Source organism: Fringilla coelebs (assembly GCF_963513975.1).
Source record: "Fringilla coelebs genome assembly, chromosome: 15".
In the NCBI taxonomy this organism is placed as follows: domain Eukaryota; kingdom Metazoa; phylum Chordata; class Aves; order Passeriformes; family Fringillidae; genus Fringilla; species Fringilla coelebs.
In genome coordinates, this window is record NC_140041.1 from 2,332,911 (window position 1) to 2,360,199 (window position 27,289).

Consider the following 27,289-nt stretch of genomic DNA (forward strand, 5'->3'; position numbering starts at 1 on the left):
TGCTGCAGCAAAGGCGCCATCAGCTCTGAACACCTGGGCGTGAGAGCCCTCAGAGCAGGAAAAATGGCACCATTCTGGGCAGAAATGGTGGGGAGGAGGAGGAGGAGGTTCAGCAGCACAGCAGAAAATGGAAAATGACCCTGCTGTGCCAGTACTGCTCAGGAAATGCAGGCTGTCTCCTGTCACACTGGTCAGGCGACAACATTTTGGCAGAGGAAGGTGTCCTTGAGAAGGATTCCCACTAATCCAGAACCTTCCAGCACCATGGACAGGATCCCTGGGTGCTTCATCCCTGTTCCTGCATCCCACCCCTGTGCAGGCTGAATTCCCTGTGCAGGTGCTGCTGCCCTGCCTGGCCCTGCTGCAGGGTGTGTGTGCTCTGCCACTGTCCCCAGGGCCACCTCTGGCACGGGACACTTTGGAGCAGGAGCCAGGGACAGGGTTTCACCCTGTGGATGCACAGGGATGGGAGCAGGGAATCCAGCTGGGAATTCCAGAGCAGGAGCTGCTCTGCTCTGCTGGAGGCAGCTCCCAGCTGCAGCTCAGGAGCTGCTTCTCCATCCATTTCGTGGCAAAGCAGGATGGAAAAGGTGAGGGAGGAGTGAAATCCCCAGCTCAGCTCAGCACTGGCACCCCGCAGCTCCAGTGAGGGTTTGGAGGTGCTGCTGCCTCCCCCTGCCCATCCCCAGCCCCAGACAGAGGGGGCTGAGCTTGGCCACATCTGATCACTGATAGCCCCTAGAGAGTCACAGGATCCAGGGTCACTGAGGCTGGAAAACATTTCCAGGAGCATCAAGACCCCTCCTTGTCCCCAGCCCAGAGCACTCAGTGCCACCTCCAGCCCTTCCTGGGACACCTCCAGGGATGGGCACTCCAAACCCCCCTGGGCTGCCCCTCCCTGTCCCTGAGCACCCTTTCCATGGGGAAATTCCTCCTGGTGCCCACCCTGAGCCTGCCTGGCCCAGCCTGAGGCCGTTCCCTCTCCCCCTCGGGCACACTCTGAGCCTGCAGGGACACAGGACACACCCTGGGCCCGTGGGGTTTGTCCCTGGGTCAGTGCCTGGTGTGCTGGGGACACCCCCACAGTTCTGTCTGGGTATTCTGGGGCCACCAGGAGTGATGGGCTCTTTGCCCCCTGCCCACGAGTGCTCAGGTGCCCTCCAGCCCCACGGAGGGAGCTCAGAGCAGCCCAGCATGCCCTGGCAGCCTTTCCCTGCCTTTCCCTGCACATCCCCGCTCCCACCCCCTGCTCCTCGCTCCAGCCTTGGAAACGCTGGGATGGCCACAGAGGACAAATCAGGGCCCGTCCTGCAGTCATTTCTGTTCTCCTGACTACTCAACAAATGCTGCCTTCTGCTCTCCACCACCCATGCAGGACCTGTGAAGCTCCAGAGAGCGAGGCAGCAGCGCTCCTCTCATCTGCTCAGCTCCAGCAGCTCAAAGACAGGCTGGCTCTGCAGAGCTGCAGAGACAGAGCCTTGGAAACAGCACCCCAGCCTTGCAGCCAGCTTAATTCTGCATTTCAGCCCCTGGAAACACCTTTAGGAAGGGAAATGTGTGGGAAAAGCTGACAGGGTTGCTGTGTTTGACTGCTGGCACATCCTTCTAATTAATTTCTTTGCTGCTCTTCCAAAGCAAAGCTCCTGTCCAGGATCAGAGCTGCTTTCTGCTGGAGCTGCTCAGCCCTGGGATTTGTGCCATGCTTTCCCTCAGCTGGGGCTCCAGCACCTCCTGCACCTCCAACCTGCAGCTCCCAGAGGGATCTAAGGGCTCTGGATGAGCCAGGCTTGCGCTCTGCCTCTGGGGCCAGACTGGGGCCACCAAAGGGCCAGCCTGGTGTCCCACGGGTCACAGCAGGGCCAGCTGGGGCTGGGGACCCTGCCCAGACCCACAATGGTCAGCGAGGCAGGGCTGGACACGGCACATACCTCGCTCCAGGGACGGATCCCAGAGGAGCAGGGTGGTGCTGCCCTGGCACAGCGGCACAGGCACGGCCCCAGGGCAGCTGGGCTGTCCCAGCTCGGAGCTGGCAGCGGCTGCTGGGTCACTGTGGGCATCCTGTGCCTGGGATGACCCCTGAGGTGTTGGAAAGTCTCTTTCTCTCCCAACCCTGTGACCAAAGAAGAAGTTGAGATTTGTCGGTTCTGCTTTCCAAGGTTGTTTATTTTCTCTTATCTGTTCCATTCCTCTCTGACCTGCTGAGATCTGTCCAGCAGGTTGGTTCATGGCACAGTCCCTGCCCTTGGGGTGGTGTTGGCTTTTTATACTAAGTACTTTATACATGTGCTTTATTTACAATAATTTCCCAATCTCTATCACCCACAGTCTGTCTGTACCCTAAACCAATCCAGCAGTGCCACCATCACAGCAAAAGATGGAGGACAAGAAGAAGGAGGACAGGACATGCCCAGATTCCTCCATCCTGCCTCTTGAATTCCATTCTAAATCCCCAAAATTCTGCTTTTTCACCCTGTGATAAATTCACTGACATTCTACTCAAACTCTTGTGGCTTGTAGCTCTCCATACAAAGTTGGGGATTGTTCCTATGGGCTAAAATGGAAGGCATGGGTGGTTTTGACTCCGTGCCAAGGTCTCTGAGACCCCTGCCAGGGTCTCGAGTCCTCCAGGGCAGCCAGAGGGATGTCCTGGTCCTGACAGGTCACCAATTATCGAGGGACAAACTGCTGGAGATGGATGCTCCACCAAAGTCAGGGGGAATGGGAGAGCCTTGCTGTGGCTCTGTGGCCCCCCTGGCACTCTGTGACAGCAAGGTCAGCCTGGCCCCTCTCTGGGCTCTCCTGCAGTTTGGTGCTGGCCCTTGCCATGGGGCACGCCCAGGTAGGACAGGGACACTGAGGAGGGATCCTGGAGCAAATCTCAGCATCCTGAGGAGCAAAAGCCTTGTCCCACTCCGGGGAGAGCTGTACTGTGGGAGGCACCAGGTGCTGAGAAACCTCCTCCTCACCGTGGAGGCTGCAAGGGAGATTTGTTATTCTGGGATCCTCTACCTGATGGGCTCCAGCACGAATCCCACTGAAAAATGACTGTACAGACTACAAAGCTCCTGGCTGCTCTGACTGTTCCTTGTTTTCCTGCTGGAGGAACCCTGGAACTCTGCAATAAAACCCAATTTTGCCTTCTTCATTTTGCTTTTCTTGCTTCAAATGAGCGGAGCAGCCTCGTGCTTTCAGCAGAGCTGCCCAGAGAAGGAGACTCCCCATTTTTCCCCATTACTTTGCAGTGTGTGGGAGCCAGCCTGGAGTGAGGCATCACCTCAGCTTCTCCCCACTGGGAGTGTCTGGAGAGGAGACAGCTGGAGGTTTGCTCTCCAATCCTTCATTTTGCACGCTCCTTCACAGAGCAACGGGGCACAACAAACGAGGCTTGATGGCCTCACCCAAACGAGCTCTCAAACTGGCACCTCATCCCCAGTTCCCCTTCATGGGAAGCTGCTTCCCTCAGGGGGAGGGAGGGAGGAAAATCTGGATTCAGGCAGTGCTGGGTGAACCCTGTGAGGAACAACACAAACCCTGAGAGGAGCCCTGAGGGAGCTGGGGGAGCTCAGCCTGGAGAAAAGGAGACTCAGGGGTGACCTTGTCACTCTGCCCAGCTCCTGAAAGGTGCCTGTGCTCAGCTGGGCTGGGCTCTTTCTGCAGCAGCACTGACACAACCAGAGCACACAGCCTCGAGCTGTGCCAAGAGAAATTCAGGTTGGACATCAGGAAAAAGTTTTTCACTGGAGGGTGATAAAGTTCTGGAATGTTCTGCCTGAGGAGGTGGTGGAGTCCCAATCCCTGGGAGTGTTTAACAAAGCCTGGATGTGGCACTGGGGGACAGGCTTTGGTTGAGGTGTTGGGGCTGGGTTGGACTCCTGATCTTGGAGGTCTCTTCCAACCTGGTGATTCTGTTCTGTTCTTTGTGCTCACAACATTCCCACAAGGTCATTTCCTCTGGAGCGCTCACCAGTGACACCAGGACAAGAGGACACGGCCTCCAGCTGTGTCAGGGGGAGTTTAGGCTGGACATGAGGAAAAAATCCTTCCCAGCAAGAGTGACTGGGCTCTGGCATGTGCTGCCAGGGAGGTGGGCACAGCCCTGGAGGTGTTTAAACAAGGCTGGACTGGCACTGGGTGCCAGGGTTTGGTTGAGGGGATGGGGCTGGGTTGGACTCGATGATCTTGGAGGTCTCTTCCAAACCAGTGATTCTGTGATTCTGTGAATTCTGTGAATTCTGTGAACCTGCAGCTCATGGTACCACAGGCAGGGCCCTCCCAGTCTGTCCCACAACTTCCCACAGCCACCTCTCTCCATGAGGGAAAACTGCTTGGATGCTGTGCCCAGAGCCCCCCTAAGGCACAGCTCTGAAGTGGAGCTGCCCAGATCCTTTCCCTTCCCTCCAGAGAGGAAAAAGGACATTCAGGCCGTTAAATCTGGCTCCTGGAGAGCTACAATAACTGGCTGTTCCGATGGAAAAGATTCCAAATTCCTGGGCCAGCCAGAGCAGGAATTACACAGGGTTTGTCCCTACCCATCCCTGCCCATCCATGGGTGATTCTCCAGCCAACACCTCCCAGTCCCTTCCCTGGGAATGGTGCTCAGAAATGGGATCCAAAGTCTTCCCAGCCGTGCTCCCACAGCTTCCTGCCACAGGTGGATCCTGCAGACACCTCTCCCTGGGCACAGGCAGGATCCCCCTGCTCCAAGGAGCACATGGAATGTGGGAATGGCCATTATCCACCCCTCAGCGGTGAGGGAGCTGCCTCTGGCTGGAATCCCACATGGACTGGCTCTGTTTGGATGTGGCTGGAGTAAGAAAAGGTGGAAGCCCTGCAGAAGATCAAGCTAAACGTGGTCAGTTGGCTCTGCATGGAGCCCTGGGAATGCTCTAATTCCTGTGGGGTCCTGGCAGAAGATTTGGGATAGAACAAGAAGGGGATTTGAGCTTCCAGCATGGATTCTGGAAGGTGGGAGAGAGGGAGAGTCTCTCCTGCTCAGATTTGGGATTGCAGCACAAACTCCTGGTGGTTCTGTCGATCCCACACCCTGGACACACCAGTGCCAGCCTGGGATGGGAATACTGGTGGGGGCCACTGGGCCACTCTGCAGGGTGAGGAGGGGGGGACTGAGAAGCACATCCTTGGCAGTGTGTGCCCTGCCACTTTGCCTGGAGCCTGGAAAAACAGCCAAGGGCACCAGCAGGACCAGAGCCACGTCCTGGGGGCTCTGAAACGCTTCTGACTCCAACAGGGAGCAAATCCTGGCTGGAAAATGTGACTCTGGAGCCTGAACTGACCCTGGATGAGATGGATGAGAACACACACCTATCTGGCCCCACAACCTTCTCCTCTCCCTGCTCTCCCTGCCCTGCTGCCAGCCCCGGCTGCAGCAGGAGCGGCAGCAGCTCTGTGGAACGAGGCGCCGGAGCAGCAGGGAGCTGCCACATCCATCACGGCTCTGCTGTTGGAATTAATGAGAGCGCCACAGGTTCGGGCTGTCACTCACTCCCCTCACTTTGCTGCTTCCATATGGCTGCCAGCCGCCAGCTCCGCTTCCCGAGCCCTGCCAATTACAGCCGCAGCTTCCCCACCCTCCTCCTATTACGCTCACAGCTTCATTATTCTAATTAAGCCCAACAAGCTGAGCCCTCCCTTTTGCGCTGGTGATGCGTGGCCCTCGCATGCGGTGCTGCAGCAGAGCCCTGAGCCCTGCCTGGGGCAGCTCTGCTGGGGGATGGCATCGTGGGGATGTCCTCACTCCCGGCCCCAGTGCCCCTTTGGCAGCAAACCTTTCAGGGGGCTGATCTGCAGGCCAGGCTGGCTGGGATCAGCTCCTTCAGCTCCCAAAATTATTAGTCAGGGGGTCCTTCAAAGCTGCATCCCATTTCCACCTTTTTTTTTCCTATATTTTTTTCTACATTTTTCTATATTTTTTCTTTATTTTTTTCTATATTTTCTATATTTCTAAATATATTTCTATATTTCTTTCTATATTTGTTTTAGGCTCAGCCTTCTGCCCCAAAGAGAGGGGGACAGGTGCCAGGAACCCCTTGGGAAAGAAGGGATTTGCCTCTCTCCTGAAGGGAGCTGTGCTGAGGAGGGGGTTGTGTTTTTCTGGGACACTGTCACATCCCTGAATCCCTAAATAACAACCCCGGCCTCCCAAATTTTCCTCTTGATAGTGCCTGACTTGATGTTTTGGGCAACAAGTGGTCACCACTCCAAAGAGAGGTCGGAGCAGCACGTCAGCCATGACTGGGAGGTGGAGCAGAGCAATCCATGTGGGAATTGATGCACTTCATCAACCCCAGCTGGGGGGTTCTGTGCCCTTAAACTGAATATTTTTTGGCACAGCAGGAGTGGGTTAATCCCCCCTTTTTCCTGGAAAGGATGGATGCGGGGATGCAGGTGTGAAAACCAGCAATCACTTGTTTTATATAATTTTGAAAGTTTAATAGTAATGAAGCGGTTATAAAAATAGTAATATAATTCAAGTAATAATAATTTGGACAATTTGGATTAGGACAATATGAGACAACAGAAACAAAGAGTTACGGATGTCCAGGTACCTTTTGTGGACAACATAAGCCCAAACAAGGATCCATGTGAACAGAGGATTAACCCTTAAAAACAACAGCCTGTTGCATATTCATACACCTCATCCATGATGCATAAATTCCATTCAAATAAAGAAATTCTGTCAACTTCTTCCTCTTAATCCTAACGGCGCCTTCAGGACTGAGTGAGGCAGGAAGAAGTTACTTTCTTCTGATAAGAGAGCAATAAATTCTTTTTCTCTGAAAGATTTAGGTGTCCTGTGGCTGCTATCTCCATTAACCCCTGTGGTTGCAAGTCCTTTCTTTAAAAAAATATCTTACACAGCATAGTTTCTATTTGAACATTATGTTGTAACCTAAAACTATATTTAACACACTACTTAAGAAAATGAACACAGCATCACTTTCTAACATAACACATATAATATTAATTTTAATATTTGTGAAAACCCAATCATAAAATAGGCATTTTTCAGGGTTGAGGAAAGGAGGAAGGGAAGGGAAGGGAAGGGAAGGGAAGGGAAGGGAAGGGAAGGGAAGGGAAGGGAAGGGAAGGGAAGGGAAGGGAAGGGAAGGGAAGGGAAGGGAAGGGAAGGGAAGGGAAGGGAAGGGAAGGGAAGGGAAGGGAAGGGAAGGGAAGGGAAGGGAAGGGAAGGGAAGGGAAGGGAAGGGAAGGGAAGGGAAGGGAAGGGAAGGGAAGGGAAGGGAAGGGAAGGGAAGGGAAGGCTCCTCTGCAGATCCCGGTGCCGCAGCCCTGCTCTCACTCGGGATTTGCTGCCCTTTGAATCCCTGGAATTGGTTGCTCTCAGCGTTGCTCTAACGAGCTCAGCCAAGAGATGGAAGTGCTGGGAGGGAGCCAGAGCAGTGTCTGCTCCTGCTCGGGGTGGAGAAACAGCAGGGGCATTTCTCCATCTCTCCTCCCTCTCCAAGCTCCGTGACTAGGCAGCCTCTGGAAAAGCCTTTGGAAACCAGGGGCTGCTCTCTGCCTTGACACAGGCTTTAATATTTTCACCCCTCCCCAAATTTTAAGTTACATTTCTCAAAAAAATCAGTCTCTAATTCAGCTTTAAATTTTCTAAACAGTCCTGATTGGGTTTTTTTGTTATTTCCCCAGTGTCTCCTCTCCTAGCATAGCTTGGAGTATAAGCAGGAGGCTTCCAGGCAAACTGGGAATGATTTGTGTGACTTAAATTCAGAATATCTTGAAAAAAATCCCAACATTTCCCCCAATCACCTGCTGTCCAGTTCTCTCAGATGCCTTTACTGAGTGCTCTGAGCTTGAAGTCCCCCCTTCCTTGACTCCTGATGTTCCCCATTCCCTGCTCTTCCCTGCCACCACTTTGGAATCACCCCTGCACATCTCCTGGTCCCTCCCTGAGCTGTGCCCACACCCCCAGGGGCCTCCTGGTGTAAATCCCTGGGGTCTGGGGGTGGGACACTGGGGTCTGGGGATGGATCACTGGGGTCTGGGGATGGGACACTGGGGTCTGGGGGTGGCACCCTGGGGTCACTGGGTGGGACACTGGGGTCTGGGGATGGCACACTGGGGTCACAGGGTGGGACCTGGGTCTGGGGATGGCACCCTGGGGTCTGGGGATGGCACCCTGGGGTCACTGGGTGGGACACTGGGGTCACTGGGTGGGACACTGGGGTCACTGGGTGGGACACTGGGGTCACAAGGTGGTACCTGGCACCTGCCTGGCCAGGTGACCCCCCAGAGTTGCAGCTGCCTGGCAGGTGGCAGGGGGAGGCAGCAGCACAGCCACGTTGGCTCTGCCATTGGGAGCATTTTCCCCATGAGTTATTGCCAGGTTAAAGGGTTGTGATAGTGCCAATATCCCGAGCTGGGTTATTGTGTTATTAATGTGTGCCTGTCGCTGGCCATTAGCGCTGTGATCAATCCCTGCTGACAGGGGCTGCTTAGGCTGTCACACTTTGTTTTATCTGCCATCCTTAGACTTTTACTAACTCAGAAATTGCTAATCCAATCTCCTCTAACCCAGTTAGGGGAGGACATTGTCTCTGTGCTGCTCAGACGCCGGAGCTGGGCCCGGGCAAGGACGTGCTGCTGGCAGGGAGGGGGCTCAGGGGTGACAGAGCCAGCTCCTGTTCCTCGTGGAGTTATGGAAGAGCCTTAAAGATCATCTCATCCCACCTCTGCCACGGGCAGGGGCACCTCCCACTGTGCCAGGTGGCTCCAAGCCCTGTCCAACCTGGCCTTGGGCACTGCCAGGGATCCAGGGGCAGCCCCAGCTGCTCTGGGAAATCCATTCCAGGGCCTGCCCAGCCTCCCAGGGAACAATTCCCAATTCCCAATATGACATCCATCCCTGCCCTCTGGCAGGGGGAAGCCATTCCCAGTATCCTGGCGCTCGAGGCCCTTGTTAATAGTCTCTCCATCTTTTTTGTTGGCTCCTTCAGGGCCTCACTGCCCCCACAGGAAGAATTCCCTCCTGGTCAGGAGAACTTCTTGCTTTACCCTTTGGTACTGACTTAACTCCAGGTGTGAGTGGTCAGGGAGGGAAAGCACAGGGTGGCAGGCTGGGGGTGTCCAGGAGCTGGGAATGGTGTAGATGAGGTTGGAATAAAGCTGGAATAATGCTCTGCAGTGGTGAGAGGAGCCCAGGGTGCTTCCCAAGGGCCCTGCTGCCAGCCTTGAGAACGTGTGCCATTCCTACACATCCCTGTGTGTCTGCCATTCCTACACATCCCTCTGTGTGTGTGTGCCATTCCTACACATCCCTGTGTGTGTGTGTGTGTGCCATTCCTACACATCCCTGTGTGTGTGTGTGTGTGTGTGTGTGCCATTCCTACACATCTGTGTGTGTGTGTGTGCCATTCCCACACATCCCTGTGTGTGTGTGTGTGTGTGTGCCATTCCTACACATCTGTGTGTGTGTGTGTGCCATTCCCACACATCCCTGTGTGTGTGTGTGTGTGTGTGCCATTCCTACACATCTGTGTGTGTGTGTGTGCCATTCCTACACATCCCTCTGTGTGTGTGTGTGTGTGTGTGTGTGTGCCATTCCTACACATCCCTGTGTGTGTGTGCCATTCCTACACATCCCTCTGTGTGTGTGTGTGTGCCATTCCTACACATCCCTGTGTGTGTGTGTGTGTGTGTGTGTGTGTGCCATTCCTACACATCCCTGTGTGTGTGTGTGCCATTCCTACACATCCCTCTGTGTGTGTGTGTGTGCCATTCCCACACATCCCTGTGTGTGCCATTCCTACACATCCCTCTGTGTGTGTGTGTGTGCCATTCCTACACATCCCTGTGTGTGTGTGTGTGTGTGTGTGTGTGTGTGCCATTCCTACACGTCCCTGTGTGTGTGTGTGCCATTCCTACACATCCCTCTGTGTGTGTGTGTGTGCCATTCCTGAACATCCCTCTGTGTGTGTGTGTGTGCCATTCCTGAACATCCCTGTGTGTGTGTGTGTGTGCCATTCCTACACATCCCTCTGTGTGTGTGTGTGTGCCATTCCTACACATCCCTGTGTGTGTGTGTGTGTGTGTGTGCCATTCCTACACATCCCTCTGTGTGTGTGTGTGTGTGTGTGTGCGTGCCATTCCTACACATCCCTGTGTGTGTGTGTGTGTGTGTGTGTGCTATTTCTACACATCTGTGTGTGTGTGCCATTCCTACACATCCCTGTGTGTGTGTGTGTGCCATTCCTACACATCCCTGTGTGTGTGTGTGTGTGTGTGCCATTCCTACACATCCCTCTGTGTGTGTGTGTGCCATTCCTACACATCTGTGTATTTGTGTGTGCCATTCCTACACATCCCTGTGTGTGTGCCATTCCCACACATCCCTGTGTGTGCCATTCCTACACATCCCTGTGTGTGTGTGCCATTCCCACACACATCCAGGTGCTGATCCAGGAGTTCTGCTGCAGTTCCATCCTGTTATAAATACATATTTTAACATTGGCTATTTGCAAATAATACAATGGATTGTATATGTGTGGTGTCGCAGTAACTTTGTTATACAGTTTTTATTTCTGTTCATTCAGCCCAGTGCAATGGCTGATATCAGTGTGCTTGTGTTTACTGCCTGCTGGGATGGGATAACCCCCAATGCACACAGGTGAGCACACCTGGACACATCTCCAGCCAGCAGCACTCCCTGGCTGAAGGCAGTGTGGGCCAGAGCCCAGAGCTGGAGGTGATGAGAACGGACTAAAAGCACAGCCAAGCAATCTGCATGCTCTAAAAGGCAGATCCAAGGAGGAGAAATGCTGAACAATTCTTGGAACATGTAAACTGGTTTGGGAGAAAATTGACTATGCATAATTGTTTATAAACATGCAACAGGCTGATGTAATGAAAAGGTATTTCAGGGGTGTTCCTGAAGGTGAAGGTGTGCTCTTGGCTGAGTGCCAGGATGCACCTGGCTGTGATAACCTCTGCTCTGTGCTCCTTGTCTCCCACTGTCCTTTATTAAATGTATACAGGACAGCGGCTGTGTTTCTCACAGGGCTCACTCCCAGCTCCTCTCTCCATGGCCCTTCCTGGCCAGGCCCATTTTGTCCCCTGTGCTCCTGCAGCCAGCCCGGGCTGCTCCCCCCTGCTCAGCCCCAGAGTGCCCCGAGGCTTGCAAAAGGCAGCTTATCAACAAAAGATAACAATTCCCAAGGCAGCTTATCAATAAATGACAACAATTCCCGAGCCAGAAAACCAGGAGCAAGTTCCTGAGTGGCTGGCACAGCAGGGAGAGCTCCCAGAGGGCAGCAGGGAGGGATGAGGGATGGGGCCATGCTGGGGCGCTGGCTCTGGCAGGCAGGGGCAGAGAATTCCCGAATTGCTGGCAGGCAGGGGCTGGGTGTGTGCAGGCAGGGATGGTGTGTGTGTGTGTGTGTGTGTGCAGGGATGGTGTGGGTGTGTGTGGGTGTGTGTGTGCAGGGCTCTGTGTGTGTGTGTGTGTGTGTGTGTGTGCACAGGGCTGTGTGTGTGTGTGCAGGGCTGTGTGTGTGCAGGGCTGTGTGTGTGCAGGGCTGTGTGTGTGTGCAGGGCTCTGTGTGTGTGTGTGTGTGTGCAGGCAGGGCTGTGTGTGTGTGCAGGGCTCTGTGTGTGTGTGTGTGTGTGTGTGTGTGTGTGCAGGGCTCTGTGTGTGTGTGTGTGTGTGTGTGTGTGTGTGTGTGTGTGTGCAGGGCTCTGTGTGTGTGTGCAGGGCTGTGTGTGTGTGCAGGGCTCTGTGTGTGTGTGTGTGTGTGCAGGGCTCTGTGTGTGTGTGCAGGGCTGTGTGTGTGTGCAGGGCTCTGTGTGTGTGTGTGTGTGCAGGGCTCTGTGTGTGTGTGTGTGCAGGGCTGTGTGTGTGTGCAGGGCTCTGTGTGTGCAGGGCTCTGTGTGTGTGTGTGTGTGTGCAGGGCTCTGTGTGTGTGCAGGGCTGTGTGTATGTGTGTGTGTGTGTGTGTGTGCAGGGCTCTGTGTGTGTGCAGGGCTGTGTGTGTGTGTGTGTGTGTGTGTGTGTGTGTGTGTGCAGGGCTCTGTGTGTGTGCAGGGCTCTGTGTGTGTGCAGGGCTCTGTGTGTGTGTGTGTGTGTGTGTGCAGGGCTGTGTGTGTGTGCAGGCAGGGCTGTATGTGTGTGTGTCTGTGCGTGTGTGTGCAGGGCTGTGTGTGTGTGTGTGTGTGTGCAGGGATGGTGTGTGTGTGCAGGGCTGTGTGTGTGTGCAGGGCTCTGTGTGTGTGTGTGTGTGCAGGGATGGTGTGTGTTTGTGTGTGTGTGTGCAGGGCTCTATGTGTGTGCAGGCAGGGCTGTGTGTGTGCAGGGCTCTGTGTGTGTGCAGGGCTGTGTGTGTGTGTGTGCAGGGCTCTGTGTGTGTGTGTGTGTGCAGGGCTGTGTGTGTGTGTGTGTGCAGGGCTGTGTGTGTGTGTGTGTGTGTGTGTGTGTGTGTGTGTGTGTGCAGGCAGGGCTGTGTGTGCAGCAGGGCAGGATCAGCTCCGTGCCAGCTCTCAGCAGCACCAGGGACACCGTGCCCTTTCCTCCAGGCCTCCCTGCAGATCCCCAGCCCTGTTTTCAGATTTCCCCATCTCCACGGGGCTCTGGGGAGCAGCTTTGGGTGCTGCCAGGGACAGTCCCTGCCCACTGTCACTCCTGGCAGTGTTTCACAGCCTCTGCTGGGTGGGACAATTCCCCTCAGCAGTGCTGGCCTGGTGACCCTGCCCTGTCTGGGGACGCCCTGTGAGGAGCCAGCACCACCCCAGGGTGCTGCTGGATGGACCCAGCACAGGAAGGACCTGGAGCTGCTGGATGAGTCCAGAGAGGCCACGGAGCTGCTCCAGGGCTGGAGCCCCTCTGGAGCCAGGCTGGGAGAGCTGGGGGTGCTCACCTGGAGAGGAGAAGGCTCCAGGGAGAGCTCAGAGCCCCTGCAAGGCCTGAAGGGGCTCCAGGAGAGCTGGAGAGGGGCTGGGGACAAGGGATGGAGGGACAGGACACAGGGAATGGCTCCAGGTGCCAGAGGGCAGGGCTGGATGGGAGATTGGGAATGAGGAATTGTTCCCTGGCAGGGTGGGCAGGCCCTGGCACAGGGTGCCCAGAGCAGCTGGGGCTGCCCCTGGATCCCTGGCAGTGCCCAAGGCCAGGCTGGACACTGGGGCTGGAGCACCTGGGACAGTGGGAGTGTCGCTGCCATGGCAGGGGATTGGAACTAAAGGATCCTTAAGATCATTTGGAAGTTAATGATCCTTCTAGCCCAGACCATTCCATGATGCTGTGGTGCTACTCCAGTGAATTATTAAGAAATGGATAATGCCCCAGGAGCACAGAGACCCTCCAGGTCTGCCACAGCCCCAGCAGGAGGAACAGGCCTGGAATGACATCCATTAGGGAAACAAACCAACAGGCACGTTCCATTTCAGCTCCCTGAGTGATAAATCTGTCAAAATAGTTACAGCTTGTGCCCTCTCAGGCTGTCAAAGTCTCACATGGAGGAAAAGGTGCAAATCCCTTTGAAATTTGTGCAGTCTCTGCCATCAACAGCCACATCCAGGCATAGAAATGTTAAATATTCCAGAGGGGAGCAATTACAGCACAAGGAGGGGGTTTGCAGCCTCCCATCAGTGCTTGGCACAAGTGGGAAGGTAATTCTTTGGGTTTTGGTGTTTTTTAATGTCATGATGATGTGAAAACTGGGAATTTCATGTGAAAGGCCCAAATCATCACCAGTGTATGAACTGAACTCATCCACAAGGCAAAGCATCAGCTGAGCTTGATGTAATTTTTATTTTGGGCAACATTTACCCAGTTTGTCAAACCTGGACAGGGAGAATTCCCTCCTTTTCCCAAGGCAATGCACAAGTCTTTTGCTGCATCATGGGTGTAAGTAGAGAAAAACCAAAGAAATTGTAAAATCAGAGTATATTTTATAAACCCCAGACAAACAATGGGGTTTCTCTGGGAGAGTGGGAAAAAAGGAGCCTGTTGGGGGAGAGATCCACAGGAATGAGATGAGCCAGGGAAGGTTTGGATGTGGCTTCATCCTAACCTTCCCTCCTGCTGGGCTGTGCAGGGGAGCACCATTAATAATCCAACTCCTGAGCTCTTTTCCCTGGAAAATGTCGGTGTAATGACCAAACAGACACCAGGTGACAATTCCCAGGTGTCCCCTCCCTGCCTGGGTCCGTGGTGCCTGGAGCCCTCCCTCTCCCTGGGGAGCAGAGGGAAGGATGAGCACACCTGGAGCTGCTGGGAAGGGACAACAAAAGGTCTTTTTCCCCCTGGATTGTGCAAGGTCTGTTCAGGAGAGCAGCTCTGGTGTCACTTTGGGTGTGACAGGGCCAGCCCAGGCTTCAGTCAACAGCCAGGGCTAAGCACAGCTCAGGCCCCGTGTTCCTGCCAGCTTTGAGAGCAGCTTAAACTGTTTAAGCAGCTGCTCTGCAGTTTAAGATTAAGCTGGTCTTTTGAGCAGCCTAAGCAATTTAAAATACTCCAAGGGCTTAACATTAGAGCCAGTTTAAGTTGCTGTAGGGGCTTAAAGCAGGGATGTGCAGCCGGTATCTTCACAGGGTCTGCCACAGGACGGGGCTTTGTAGGCTCTGAGAAGCCCTGGGGATCAGGGCATGGATGTTTGCAGCGGGCACAGTCCTCTGCCAGCCTGTCCTGCCCTTCCTGCCCTTGTCCAGCCCGGATTTCTGGGGCTGTGCCAGCTGGAGAACACTCTGCCTTTATCCTGCAGCATCCCAGGACTTGCTCCTTCAGCCTCCCAGCCAAGGAAAAGGGGAAAACCAGCTCCAGAAACTTTTTGTCTTCAACCTGGGGAAGGAAGGAGAGATCTCCTGCACTGAGCCCAGCCAGGATGGAACAGAGGACTTTGGAACAGCCTGGAAGGAAGTGCCACTCTCGGAGAGCCTGGGTTTGGGAGACCTTTAGAGCAGGAGCCCTTGGGATGCTGCAGGACTGCCCTTCAAGGAGCAGGGAGGCTGAAGGAGGCTTAAGCTGCTTTAACTCTGCCTCAGGACTCACTGCAGCCTTAAGGCCTTTAAGCCCTTGGGTGACACCGAGGGTTTAAGGTCTTACACAGCTTTAAACGGGGCTTAAAGCTCGCTCACCTTCACGTGGGACACTTCCCTCCCTCCCTCCTGGACAGCTCCTCCCTCCTGCAAGGAGGGCCTGGATCCAGCAGTGCCACCAGGAGGGGTCCCACAGCACAGCCTTGGGGTGTCATTCCCATTCCCACAGCTCCATGGAGTGGCGCTGGGGGAAGAGTGGCACCTCCAGCTCCCCAAAAGCTTTTGGTGAAAGGCAAAGCTCTGGGCATGAGGAGATGAGGGCAGGGGTGTCACCTGGGAGACCTTCCCCTCGCTGCTGCTGCTGACTGAGAGCAGCACAGGGTGGTTTTGGGGTCAAACACATTCTGTTCCAGACTGCAAGGCAAGATGTATTCTATTGCCATCTGTGTGGCAGTTGTCTGGTGTCAAGTGGGCAATGCTCCTTATCTCTCTTCCTGAGTGATCATTATCAAGGTCCCTCAGCAGGGAACATCTGCTGATAAGGAGCTATTGAATGTCACTGCATGGCTGATAACTATAACATCCCACTGTGAGATGCTCCACCCAGAGGGAGGAGCCAAGCATTCCTACCCGGATATAATCTGGAGATTCTGACACACCAGCACGGCTCTTCTCCACTGGACTCCCCAGAGGAACAGCAGCTGCTTTTCCTTCTACAGATCTGTGGAGGAAGAATTCACCCCTTTCCTACAGGACCCCCCTGCTCCAACAGAACCACGCCTGACACTCCAGGAGGACTGCAGCTCCTTTTCCAACTGGACTGCTACCAACACCCTGACCCACAGGGTGTCAGGTTGAGTTCTGACTCTGACAGTGTTGTTCTGGTGTATTGCATTGTTTTATTTTATCATTTTATATTTTTCCTTCTCTGTTAAAGAACTGTTATTTCCTGCTCCCATATTTTTTTGCCTGAGAGCCCCTTAATTTAAAATTCATAGCAATTGGGAGCGGTGGGGAGGGTCTGCATTCTCCATTTTAGGGGAGGCTTCTGTCTCCTTTAGCAGGCACCTGTCTTTCCAAACCAAGACACATTCCCAGAGGGTTCTGCCTCCATTCCTGCAGGACTAGTGCTGGGATAACCAACCCCCTGCTGCTGACAAGAACCTGTCCTGCTCATGTAATACTTTCCTTCCTGTAGGACACTTGGCAAAGTGCAGCTCCCAGTGTGGGGTTTGTGATGCTGGCCTTGCTCCTGCCCGGGCTCAGATGGGAGTGAAAAAGCCCTCAGGGAGGTTTTAGTGTTCCTAATTCCTTGTGGCATGGCTGCAGAGCTCAGGAGCCCCCACAGCCTGGCTGTGCTCTGCACCTGCCTGTCCCCTGAGCCCAGAATCACCCAGGCACAGGTGGAGCTGCCAGAGCCTGGTCCCTCCCTGCACTGCAGATATGCAATGCCAGCCTGGAGCCATCACTCTCCAGACTCCTCTGATGTGGAGAGGAGCACCTTCAGTCCTGGGGACAGCTCTGCTGCCTCTCATCTCTGCAGGTGACTGGGGGTCTGCTGCAAGGAATTTATAATTCCACGGATATGCAGCCCCTGCCAGACCTTCCTGAGGATGCAGCATCCTGGAAAGTTGGATTCATGCTGTACAACGAAAATGTTGTGCACACAAAAATCATGGAATCACTGAGGTTGGAAAAGCCCTCCAGGATCAAAGAGTCCCAGCTGTGTCCTATCTCCTCCTTGTCTCCAGCCCAGAGCACTCAGTGCCACCTCCAGCCCTTCCTGGGACACCTCCAGGGATGGGGATTCCAAACTCCCCTAGGCAGCCCCTGCCAAGGCCTGAGCACCCTTTCCATGGGGAAATTCCTCCTGGTGCTCACCCTGAGCCTGCCCTGGCCCAGCCTGAGGCTGTTTCCTGTCACTTGGACATCTCTGATTGGCATGAGGAGCAGCAGGATCCATAAAAATCCCTTTGTTTGGCCATCTGGGAGGCTCCTTTTGGAGGCTGAGATGAGAATTCCTCCTGGTTGGGTTTGTCCTCTCTTAAAAACTCAGGTGAGAACTTCAGGTTAATATACAAATTCACCACTTGATGAAGGTGTGTCTCCAGGTCAGTGACATCCATCAGAGCCCCCTTCCACAATTCCCACCCTGAGAAGGAGCAGAGGGGATCACAGCAGGGAAGGTGGCAGGGAATGTTTGGGTGTGCAGGTGCAGAGGGTTCCCTGCACTGCCCCATTGGTCCTGAAGGGCTGCAAACCCCACAAACAGCCTGGGGTGTGGGATCTGGGACACGCAGCCTGGCCAGCCCTCAGGGTGGAAACCCCATGGACAAAAGGACCTCTCTGGGTTGCTGGATGTTGCTTCCCTTCATTTTGCAGACTTTGAAAAGGTTGCACCATTTTTTTCAGCACAGAAGCCCCTCCAGTCTCCTCTGGGAATGCAGTGGGAAATGGGGGTGTGTATTCTATTCCCATCTGTCAGAGCTGGGCAGTTCTCTCTGTCCATGGGCAGTTTTCTTTATCTCCCCCACAGCCCATCCTCCCTCCAGCAGATCTCTGCTGTCCATGGCCACTGAGTGTCCCTGCAGGGCTGATCAAATTCCACCATCCCATGGGGAGATGCTGTGCCCAGGGCAGGAGCCAAGCATTCCTACCTGGATACAATCTGCCCTGGAACAGCACAGCAGCCTCTGCCCCCTGCATTCCCAGAGGAGCAGCTTTCTCCTGCCCTGCATTCCCAGAGGGAGAGCAGGCCCATCTCCAGCAGCCCTGGAGCTGCAGAGGAAAACTCCCCCCTTGTGCAGGATCCTGCTGCAGCAGAACCACAGCTGGCACTGCAGGAGGGCTGAGCCCCCCTGGGATGGGGCTGTGCCCCCACCCTGACACACAGGGGACAGGGACTGCTCTCACTCTGCCAGGGGTTTGTTTCTGTGTGCACTATTGCATTTGTATTTTAATTTTCCTAGTAAAGAACTGTTATTCCTGCTCCCATCTCTTTGCCTGAGAGCCCCTTAATTTCAAAATTAGAACAACTCAGAGGGAGGGGGTTTGCATTTTCCATTTCAGGGGAGGCTCCTGCCTTCCTTAGCAGACACCTGTCTGTTCAAACCAAGGTACCCTGTTTTTCCAAAGGCACTGGAGGAGTTTGTCAATTCTGCAATGTTGTGTCCTTGCCACCCAAAGAGAAACAAATCAGAGCAGCTGTGAACCAAAATTGCTTCAAAAGCATTCCCATGGCCCCCCTTTTTTTAGATGGGAACACAAAAACTGGGGCTTGCAAATCTGCACCTGGCAGGGGCCTCGTTTGCTGCTGCAGCAGGTGAGGCCAGAGGGCCCCTCTGACAAATGCCACGTTGGATTTTTCCAACCCATCTCCTTCTCCTGCCTATGGAATTTGAGCGTGGAGCTCTCAGCCCAGCTGTGCCATCACAGAGTCCTGGGAGAAGCAGCTGAGTCAGGTCCAGATTGATTAGAGCTGCTTTTAAATTAATTTGACTGGGAGGGGCATGGAGGACCTCGGAGTCACTTCTATATTTTGATTTTTCACGCTGGCATTGTGCTCTTGATGTCACTGTTCCAACCGCTACACTCGAAAGCGCCCATAATATCAAAAAATGTCTTTGTTATCTAAATAAAAGGTTGCATTTCAGGTAAAAGAGGGGTTTAATAACCATAATTTTCCCTTCACTCTGCTAATTTGGCCAGCTGAAAGGAACATCTTTTGTGCTGTGGGGCTGCACAGGAACATTGGGAGCTCCTGCCTCGCTCCCTATTTTTGCAAACCAAATTTCTCATTCAGGTGCCTTGGTGTGGATAGAATTTGGACTCCCAGGATTTTAATTCCTGTACTTTTAGCAGATGTAGCTGCACCTAATGGATTTTTGAGGCAGGAGCATTCTGCCCATTCTCCACGTGATTTGTGGGGTTTTCAGCAGGATCTGAACCATTTTCACCTCTGGAATCCCCCTTGGAGGGGTGGTGAGGTGTCCCTGACACCTCCTCAACAAAGAGACGTTGTTAGTATTGAAATCCTTCATCTGTTCCGTTCTGTTCACACCAATTTAAACCCGGACCTTGAGGAATACTGGGAAAAACAAGAGATTTGTCAGGGATTTTGCACCCATCCACCGTGGGCAGAGAAAGCTCGTTAGCTGCTCCCTAACGAGCCAGCCAGCAAGTCCAGGAAACCTGAGACTAAAAAGATGCCAAGATGGAGCAGAATGAAACATTCCCCTTTTCAAAGAGGGAAGATTGGGAAGGGTTCAACAGCACAGACGCAGAAGGGCTCCGTGTGATCGGCCCCACAAAATCTCCTCCTGTTTTCCCATTTTCCAGCTGCTCCCCAAGAGCTGCCCTCCTGCCAGGCAGGAGGGGTGGGAGAGGGAAAAGGGGGAAGTTGGATCCTGTGGCTTCCCGGGGTAGTTCCAGCCTGATTTGGGTTGTTTTCAGGGTGAGGCTGCTGGAAATGAGGTGCTCTAAGAGGGGCAGTTCCTGCCTGCTGCTGGGGAGGAGAGAGATGTGCACTGGGCTGAATGGGGGGAAGGTTTTCCAGGTGCCTGGGTTCTCCTGGAGATTTTTCACCCTGGACTCTCCTTGTTCCACAAAGGTGCCTCTGGGGACCACCTGGAGCTTGAGGCACCTGCAGGAGGGTCCAGCTCCAGCCCATTTGGGGTTTGCCCAGAGGAGCCACAGCCTCTGCTGGACCTTTCTCCTCAGCTGAGCTGCCCACTCTGCTCTGCACCCTTCTGGCTCCTCCAGCCCTCTTTTCTCATCACATTTTCCCATCTCTGATCCCCAGCCAGCACCACAGATCTGATCCCCCCCAAAACCTGCACAGATGTCCAGCCTGGAGCAGGGCAGGAATGTAGGATCCCCTTGTGAGAAAAACTATGCTCACTTCCAAGAATTTAAAAGGTTTTTTTAAAACCTTATCAAAAACACAACAGCGGACTGAATAGAGAAAATACTACAGCGCTGAGAGCAGAGGATTTTGCCCACCATGTGCTCACCCACACCATGGAGGTTTCACCTTTTAACCCTTTAGCCCCCCCACAGTTCTGTCCATCAACTCCTCCTTCCCTGCCCAGGGGTGGAGATCCCTCCCTGACACCTTGAGTGGGAGTCAGGTGCTGCCAGAGTAACGAGTGACCCTCCCAAATGTGCCAAACCCAGGGCACCCCTGATAACAACACAAGGGGGTAAAACACAGCTATAAATCTATAAAACTTCCCCTGGCATATCTACAGGATATTTGCCTTTTAGCTGTGAGAGTCAGCCATGGCACTGCTCACCTGTCACAAACCCTTCCTGCCCTGCCCGTGGTGTCAGGTCCCCTTCCATGCTGGCTTTGGGGTCAGGTGGGTTTCCCACCATCCCTGCTGCCCTGGGATGTGGTTGCCATGGCAACCCATGCCCGAGGTCTTGTAGGGAACAGCATCCCCAGATCCTTCCTGCTCCTGCTGGACAATTCCTGCATCCCAGGCTGAGGGAGGACCCTCAGGATTTGCTCTCCTGCATCCCCTCACACTTTTGTCACCTCCAGGCTGCTGCAAACCTGACACTGCAGAGCAGGATGAGCCAAGGAGGGGCATTTCTGGCTTCCCAGAAATGTTATGGAGATATTACCTGACAACATTACCAAAAAAAACCAAAACCCTCTCACCCATGCGAGCTGTGTGTGAAAAGAGTTTCTGAACCCATTTTCTAATTGCTCTCTGTCATTAAGAGGGATCAAAGTGAACCTGAACCATTTGAAAACATGTCTGGAGCCAGAGCCCACGAGCTTTGTCTCCTAACAGACATTTAATAGGTGGCTGATTAATATGAAAGTGCTGCTTCCTTCAAATATCAATATTAACTTGAACTTTGCCTTAAGTAAGCTGGAGCCTATATTTGAAAAAGTAATGTGTTAAATAAAAACCAGTCATCCCCCACTGGAATCTTTTCCTTGGACTCCTTTTAATTCCTGGCCCTCAGGTAAGGACCTGAGCCCGTTTTTCTGCCCACAGATGCACAAAGGGATCTGTAGATCCTGGGAAGCTGTAAGTCCTGGGAAGCTGTAAGTCCTGGGAAGCTGGATTCCCAGCTCCAGAGGCCAGCAGTGGGCTAAGAACACACAGGAATGGTTGGGCACGAGTGATTAACAGAGCTGCTTCATCACCAACCACGCTGGATCCAAAAAACCACTGCAGATATTCCATCAGGAGAGAAATGACCCCAATAAAGAGTTTGCTGAGCTGCCTGCCAGGGAAAGCTGCATTTCTGTGGCCCAAAGTGCCTGGTTTTATTCCCTTTTCCTGCCCCATCCCAGGATCCTTGCTGAGTGCTGCTGATTCCTTGGCTGTGGGATATTTTTCTCTGTTATTAATGAACTGCCAAGCCTGAAAATAAAACTGAAGCCAAGTGTATCTGCATGGAAAAGAGCTGCTTTTAATTGGCTTGAGGTTGGTCAGTTTGTTGGAGGACAAATTCCAAGACCCTTTGTCTTCAAGGAAAAGAGCTGCTGCAGCAGAGAACTGGGGGGAAATATGGGAAAAGGGAAGGGAAAATGGGCTTGGACCACTTCAAGGGGGTGAAATGAATCCCTGTGTGGGAATGAATCCCCTCTGTGGGATGGGCAGAGGAGCCTGGGCAGGTTCCTGCAGGATTTAGGGATGGCAGCTGAATCCCAAGGCTGGGATAGCTCAGCAGTGGCAGCACTTCCCAGGAAACAAGGATGGCACTTCCAGAATAAATCCTGCAGGGAATAAACAACTCAGTCCTGACTCCTGGGGAGCCCTGGCTGAGGGGGAATGGCAGGGTGGGTCCTGCAGCCTCTCAGGAGCATTTCAGGAGATTGAATTTGCTGCCAAATTGGAGATCAGCTTCATTTGGGAAGGAACTGGGAGATCTGCTTTAAGGATCTGAGGGGCAAGAAGAGATTTTGTTCCATTTCCTTGGATGCTCCCACAGCAAAGCAAGGAAAACACCTGGAGAGGGAACACCTGCTCAGATGGGAGGGCAAGGTCAGCCCCAGCTGACCCAGGACAGATCCATCACTCCAAACTCCCTCCAGCTCTCTACAAGGAGTACTGGGATGGTACCAGATAAATTCCCAAGCACTGGGAAATTGGGAAAAGCTTTTCTCCCATCAGGAAGGGGGGGCAGCCACAAACAGGGGCTCAGTATTCCCAAATCCCAGAGCAGCTGAGCCGGGAGGACACCCCTGGAGATCCCCTGGTGTAACCCCTGCACAGGCAGAGTCACCCAGAGCAGGTTTCCCACATCCAGGGGGAGTTTGGGAATCTCCAAGGATGGGAACATCACAACCTCTCATGGCCACCTGTGAACCCCAAGTGCTCAATGCTCTTCCCAATAAAATCTTCTCACATAAGAGAAAATTCCTGTGTTTCTGTGTGTACCTGCTGCCTCTTGGCTGCCACTGGGAACACTGGGAACACAAAGCTCCCACCAGCCTGTGGATGTCCCTTCTGAGGGATAATTTGTCCATCAGGTGTTTTATGGAATCATGGAGTGGTTTGGGATGGAAGGGACCGTAAAGCCCATCCCATCCCACCCCTGCCATGGCAGGGACACCTCCCACTGTCCCAGGTGCTCCAGCCCCAGTGTCCAGCCTGGCCTTGGGCACTGCCAGGGATCCAGGGGCAGCCCCAGCTGCTCTGGGCACCCTGTGCCAGGGCCTGCCCACCCTGCCAGGGAACAATTCCTTCCCAATATCCCATTTATTCCTCCCATTTTCTGGCTTAAATCCATTCCCTTTCCCTGAGGAACAGGACCCTCTGTCCCACCCTCTGCCCCAGCTCCTCCCAGCCACGGACAGGACACAGTGACCTCATTGGAGGTGTTTTCCCCCTGCACAACAATTCCAGGGCTTCCTGGTGGCTTCCTGCTGGCATTGGGAGTGGTGTGGTGTCCCTCAAAGGAGCTGGGATATGTGTCCAGGTTTGCTGGGTTAAAAACACAGGGAGCAGCTGCCTGGAACTGGAAGCTGCAGAGCCCAGCGTGTGATTCCCACAGGAATTTTGGGACAAACCCAGCCAGTCTGGCCATAAACCAGTCTGGTGACACACTTGTGGGATCTCCGGAGCCTGGGAAATCTCATGGCTGCCATGCAAAGGCAGAAGATGCAAATCCATGGCCAGAGGAGCGGGAGCTGGGAGTCAAATGAGTGATTCCTGTGCCTGGAGAGGGAATTCAGCAGGTCTGGAGCCTCTCCTGCACTCAGGGGATGGATTGAGCCCTGGTGTCTCTCCTGGGGTCCAAGGTGTGAAGAGCCTGGGACAAGATGTGATTCCTCATGGGAATGGTCCTGGATGAAGCAGCACAAGAATGCTCAGGAATATGGAGGGAGTCTTCCGCACCCAGGATGCATCAAGACGTTCCAGAGGAATTCCTTCAGGCTGGATTCCAGTCCCTGGAGCTGTGGGGACACAAATGCCGGTGGAGGATGAGGGGAAGGTGCCCTGGGGGCTGTTTGCTGGCACGGGGCTGCTGTGAGTGCAGCAATTGAAGCGTGTCAATAATAAACCAACAGAGCATTGCCAGCAGAAAATGGCATTTCAATGGCATTTTGTTGTAATAAAGAATTTCCATGGGAATACATTGATTTCAAGGAAAATTTAATTTGGGGAAAAGAAAGGGAAAAAAAAGAGAGAGAAGACATTTTGTGAGCAGTGAAAGCTCGAGCACCTCCTTGCAGTGAATACTTCATTTGTTGCTCCACAATTGACTTTATTTCCCAGCTCGTTCACCATCCTGCAATTATGGAATTTGATGGAGGCACTTAGCTCCGATCCAGCCTCGACTTTTGGCAGCTCTTGCCAGATTGGAGGGAACTTGCAGCAGAGCCAGGTGTTTCTGGTGGAGCTCGTCTCAGATGGAAAACATTGCTGGGAGCAGCACTTCCCCTGGGCTGAGCTGTGCTGAGGCAGCAGATCGGGGCCTCCAGACCTCCCGAGGCTTTTTCCAATCACAGAATCATGGAATGATCCAGGTTGGAAGAGACCTTTGAGATCATCAAGTCCAACCTCTGACCCCACACCACCTTCCCAAGTGAACCATGCACCGAGTGCCACATCCAGGCTTTCCTTCAGCGCCTCCAGGGATGGGGACGCCCCCCCTCCCGGGCAGCCCATCCCAGCCATGCTGCCTCCTCTGAACAAAGCATTGCTTTGGCCACCTTGAGCTTCCTGATTATTCCTGATTTTCTTCCTGCCCTCAGAGAAGCCCCCAGACCCCTCTGACAAATCCCCATCCCTGCAGCTTTTCCAAGTGCTTCCCTCAGCTCTTTGTTTGCTCTGTGTCTGGGTTTGAACAGACAGGTGTCTGCTGAGGAAGGCAGGAGCCTGCCCTGAAATGGAAAATGCAAACCCCCTCCCTCTGAATTATTCTAATTTTGAAATTAAGGGGCTCTCAGGCAAAGAGATGGGAGCAGGAATAACAGTTCTTTACTAGGAAAATTAAAAATACAGATGCAATAGTGCACACAGAAACAAACCCCTGCCAGAGTGAGAGCAGTCGCTGTCCCCTGTGTGTCAGGGTGGGGGCACAGCCCCATCCCAGGGGGGCTCAGCCCTCCTGCAGTGCCAGCTGTGGTTCTGCTGCAGCAGGATCCTGCACAAGGGGGGAGTTTTCCTCTGCAGCTGCAGGGCTGCTGGAGATGGGCCTGCTCTCCCTCTGGGAATGCAGGGCAGGAGAAAGCTGCTCCTCTGGGAATGCAGGGGGCAAAGGCTGCTGTGCTGTTCCAGGGCAGATTGTATCCAGGTAGGAATGCTTGGCTCCTGCCCTGGGCACAGCATCTCCCCATGGGATGATGGAATTGGATCAGCCCTGCAGGGACACTCAGTGGCCATGGACAGCAGAGATCTGCTGGAGGGAGGATGGGCTGTGGGAGAGATAAAGAAAACTGCCCATGAACAGAGAGAACTGCCCAGCTCTGACAGATGATAACAATGCACACCCAACCTCACCCTGCAGCCCAGGATGTTCTGCTTTGGGCGATGCCATCGCTCCCACTGGTTCTAGAAGAGGAATTCCTTCTTTCCCTGCTCTCTCTGGCTGAAGGATGGCAGCAACCCCAGCCTTTGGAAAGGTCTCCTGGTCACTCCCAGAGCCACAGTGTCCTGGTAACTCCACATGCCCCTGACCCACTCCAGCCACTTCCAGGGATGGATTGAGTATTTCTCCAACTCCTGGCATGGGAACAGCTGGGAAAACACCCACTGCCCTCCTGGATGCTCCCATGAGATTTTAGGGAGATAGAAATAAACCCCAACCAAGCCAAGGCGTCCATAAACACTAGGCAGGTCAGTGGGATTCCAAATCTCATCCCAGGAAAACAGACAAAGGCTGCAGATTTCAAACCTCAGCCAGGCACATCTTGGCCATCAGGATTAGGATAAGGGGATTACAGCACCTGCTTGAGTCCCTCTGAACTTCAAAGGCTCATGGCACTCCTAGTTCCAGAGGTATCCCAGAGTAATTAAGGAAAGCAACTTTAAAAGAAATGAATTTGGGCATCCTGAGGAGCTCCTGGGGGGGCTTCCTTGCTGGAAAAGCCCAGTCACCATCCCTGATGGGAGATTGAGGCTCCTGCTCCAGCCTGGTGCCTCATCCTGCTGGGTCTCCTCCCAGCTCTGCAGGGAGGGTGAGGAAGGAGCCAGAATTCCTGCAGGGATGGCAGCTGGGTGGGTCAGTGATGCTGGAGCCCCTCTGGCCACATCCAAGATGCAGAGCAAACCTGCCAGGAGCAGTTGCTGCTCATGGAAAAGCACATTTTGGGAACCCCTGGGGTGAGGACGAGCTCTCCTGGAGCGGGAAGGTGGCAATGCCAGGAGCACTGGGATCTGCTGCTCTCCTGAAGCTTCTCCCGTGGTTACTGGGATTCAGGATTCACCCCTAGGCTGGGAAAACAGCTTTTTCTGGATGATTCCTGCTCTCCAGCCCGGCTTGCAGCAGGCAGAGGCAGTGTCCTGCTGGGCTCTCTGTGACTCACCGTGCCACCCACCTCCCCAGGAACAACGGGAATGTTTGGGCTTTAACGAGCACGCCAAGCCCTGGAAATTGCTTGTGGAGTATTGATTGGTGTCCAGGCTGCAAGGAAAAGGGATTTTCAGTCATTAGCTGGGAGATGGCAGGGCTCTGGGACTGATCTGAAAGCGGCACAGAAACAGGAATTATTCCTCTTGTTTTGTTTGGGGGTTTTATTTCCTTCCCATTGAGTCTCAGCTAACATTTACAGGAGCCCAGCCTGGATGCTGCTGCTGAGGGGGAGGTGTGGAACAGCAGCACAGCCACACCTGAAACGGGAAAAATGGGAATTTTTCTCATCTCATTCTCATCCAAATGACATCTGTGGGTGCCTGGAGGTAACAAGTTCCTCCTTCTATGCCCAGTAAGAGCAGGCTGGTGCAGCTGGTACCCCAGGGAGCAATCCCTGTGTCCCTCCTTCCCTCCCTCCCTCCCTCCCTCAGGAATGAGTCATGGAGGGATCGTGTCCGGCTCCTTCCCGAGCACTCACCTCGCTCCAATTAGGCAGGAAAAATGTGTGGAAATGAAAGGAGCTGTGTGTAATTTCCAGCAGCTGGAACTTCCCTGCTCTGCTCCCAAGATGGTTGAATTCCAATCGATCTGGGCATGTGGAGCTCGCTCTCACTCTGCACACCTTCACCTCATGCCTCCCAAAATATTTTGGTGCTGTGTGCCCATTGCTCCCATGGGGAATGGCAGGGGCACAGGAAGGGCCTCAGTGTCCCCAGAGGAAACATTCCCAGCTCCTGTTGGCGTTTTCAGCTGAGCATTCCCAGCTCTGCCCGGCCATTTTGTGCTTTTTTTAGGATCTGCTTTGGATTCCCAGCAGCAATTCTCCTCCACTATTGACTGGTGCTTGGCATTTCACTCCAGAGCCATTGAAAAACACGGGAAGACAGAGCTGGTCTTCAGGACAGACCCAAATCTGCCGTGAACAGGCAAATCCCAAGCCCACAGGCAGCAGCTCTTCCTTAGGATCTGAATTAGGGCGTTCAGGCAGAGCCAGGCAGTTTTCCCTGCCTCCAAGCCTTCTCCCACAGGACCCTGTGGGATTTCAGGGTCCCTCTGGAGCTCTGATCCAGCTCTGTGCCCCCTGGAACCCCTCAGAGCCATCAGCAGGGATGGGTTGCAGGATCCAGAGCAGCTTTTTTCCTGCAGTTCCCAACATCCCCAGGAAACCTGAGCTCTCTGAAGCTCCTCCAGTGCTGGCCTGGAGATCCCACCCCTCAGATTGTGTCTGTCAATATTTCTC